Raw genomic sequence first — 3,257 nt, 5'->3', positions numbered from 1 at the left:
AAATATTTGTGCAGATAATCCATGTCACACCACCAAAACTTTAGTAGCCATCAAACCTCTCCACAGTGCTCCAATCCCTAATTTTCTCTTGTTCCCACAATAGCTTTTATATTGCTCTTGGAATGCTTTAGAACCTATTTATTTAACTTAAATTCAAAGTAAATCTATTTTAATTAAATAGAGTGCTGAATAATTAAATTTGAGCTTTATTGATGTAGTACCTGAATTATCTTTGCAAAAATCACAATAGCATAGGTATTGATGGTATGAATCCTGCTAAGGTCTTAACTTCTATTTATCTTCTTGCTTTATAAATCTCAATTTGTTAAGAATAATAAAAATAATCATTGAAACATGTGCATTCCTGCTAGATTCCTAATAATCCATGGTAAAATGTAATTCACTCCACTCCTAAGCAGCAAATCAAATTAATACCTTCCAAATAAGTGTTTGCAACAAAGCAGTAAAATTAAAGTTCAACCATAATCAAATAAATTTACAGAATCAATTCATTGTTTAGACATCTGGAAATAGTTATCTAAACTCATTAATGAATGATTTAAAGCAGAATATGTATTACTTTCATAAATATATCTTCACAAAACACTTTCTGATACAGGTTAAGTTTCAACAACTTTACAGAAACAAATTTAGTACTAAAATTTCACCATTAGCTAAGTTAGCTAAAATTATATATAGATTCATACTACAAAAATCAAGTCATAGATTTCCCATGAATATATGAGAATATTATTGAATATTAAGGTAATGTTTTACTTCATAATATTTGAACCAAATATTCATGCTGGAAATTAAATGTAAAATTCTTTATTTTTATATTTTATCCATTGACTTCATTAACTTCTGGAAAAAGTCACTCAGTTACCAATAAAAAATAATTAGTTGTCTATTTAAGACAATTAATTTCAATTCATAATCTATTAAATGTCTCCATATTACATGCAATTTTTTTCCAAGAAGCTTGGAATAATAGAATGTGACTCCATAATAATAATAATAGAACACGTGACTCCAACTCTGTTAAATGTTATCTGTTTAACAATGCATGTTTAATACACTGAATGTAACACAACACAAGTCAAATAAATTACAAACTATTATTAAATTAAATACTACAGTATTGACCAAAATAAATATTATGCAGACTTTCCATAATTAAATTACTGTCCTTATTTGTTACATATCTTTTTTTTTTTTTTTGGTATGAAAGCAAATATCTGGATACCAAATCTCTACTATACTAGAGATTTACCTCTTTTTTTTAATGTGTTATTAAATTTTATTGGTATTTTTACTTTCAGTCACATCATAATTTTATAATACTTTAACAATGATTACCAATCTTTTTTTTAAATAATGTATTTATCTTTTTCTCAAGCCATAATTCATTCACACAGCGGTTACAAACACAGAAAGGCAGGATGTGGGGAAGGGAATGACACTGGAGTGTGGGTGTTCAGGGGGAATACAGATATCTTTCAGAACCGGGTATCGGCTGGGTGAAGGTTCAGGGGACAAGTCACTATGACTCTGCCTATGACTCGCTTGTCCTTATCTAAGTTGGTATTGTCTGCCAAGGCTACCTATTTACAAGGTCTATGACTACTCAGGCTTGTAAATTTCCACAAAAGCTGCCTGTTTACATTAGCTTATAGCCATCTGTTTCAATGTTTTTCCACTGAGACCCAAGACTTGGTGTTAGTATACATGTATGACAGGCCTATTGCTGATTTTAGGCCTATGGTTGATTTTAGGCCTTCAGTGTGTAAGCAGGGCTCCCCCTGACATCTCCTCCCTTCTCTAAGTATAGAAGGGCTGTGGCAATTCTAAGCTTGCAAAGGCGGGGATAGAGGCCTGACCTCCAGTACTTGAAGGGGACCTTGTAATGGGTCCGGTCCCCGTGTCATTGTCCAGTGAGGCATGAGGGCCATACCCATCCTGATGTCTTTTTCCTGGAGAGGGGATACTTTTGACATCAACCCCTATGCAGTCAGGCTTGTCCCTCAGGGAACCCAGATAGATATTTTTATCTTTTATTGATATTCCCTTGCAGTTCTTAGCCTCGCAGCCTAAGCAAGAATTCAGATCTCCAGTCAGAGGGGGTTCTGGGTGGCCCCTCTCTGCTTGGTTTAGGGATAGAAGTCCCTCCTTTTTGGTTGGGTGGAGATGGGTTTTGGGAACCCCTGTATAACGTTAACAACCTCATCTTGAGTCTCATGGTCCTCCATAGCTAACTTATGATAATGTATCTGAATAGGTTTTGCTAACAAATTATTTACTCTTTTGATGTAAATTCTCTGACTGATTATTTCCCAATGTATTTGAAATGACAAATAAAACTTGATTTATAACTTTCTTTGTTCATGAAACTGTGACCATTTTAAATATAGAATTTGAAGTATCCTGATGTATGTGTAATTAAACTTGCCTTAAAATAAATTATCCCATCTTATTTTGAAGGAGGGTTGTTGTTTTGTTTAGGAAACACTCTACCTGCAAGACTTGTTGTTAACAAAAGCAGACAAAACCAGATGTTTTCACCTTCAAAGGTTGAAAATTTCCTTCTCTACTAGCTCAATTAGTGATTAGCACTAACACTGTAGATCCAGGAAATGTTTGTGACATGAAGTTACACAAGAGGATACAGGTATATGCCATGGGAACTACTAGTTACAACAAAGAGAAAAGAAGAGTGTAATTAAAGTAGGAAATACAAACCATTCCTGGAAGATGAACAAGAGGATAAGTATTTAATATTCTCAGAGATCTGGGTTATGGACAAATATTTGCAAGTACTTAGCAAGACGAGTGTCCAGCTCCACTTTCATGCATAATGGTATGGTTTGACAAGTTTCCATTTTGCCACTGCAAAATATTCTCAGAATCCTGTGGAATGTCTTCCAAATTAGCATATAATAAAAAATTTTATAAAATAATACTATATAACTAGAAAAAAGTATATATAGATAGATAGATAGATATAGATATAGATATAGATATAGATATAGATATAGATATAGATATAGATATAGATATAGATACAGATAGATAGATAGATAGATGATAGATGATAGATAGATAGATAGATAGATAGATAGATAGATAGATCAAAGCAGATATCAATCAAATGGACATAAAAACCAATATAATAGAAGAATAATAAAACAAAATGTTTGTTCATATAGAAGACAAATATGATTCATGATGATCTAATCAATAACATTAGTAATCAAAGT

The sequence above is a fragment of the Grammomys surdaster genome, unplaced genomic scaffold (assembly GCF_004785775.1).
Source record: "Grammomys surdaster isolate TR1022 unplaced genomic scaffold, NIH_TR_1.0 126189, whole genome shotgun sequence".
Lineage (NCBI taxonomy): Eukaryota > Metazoa > Chordata > Mammalia > Rodentia > Muridae > Grammomys > Grammomys surdaster.
This window is presented reverse-complemented; position numbering follows the sequence as displayed.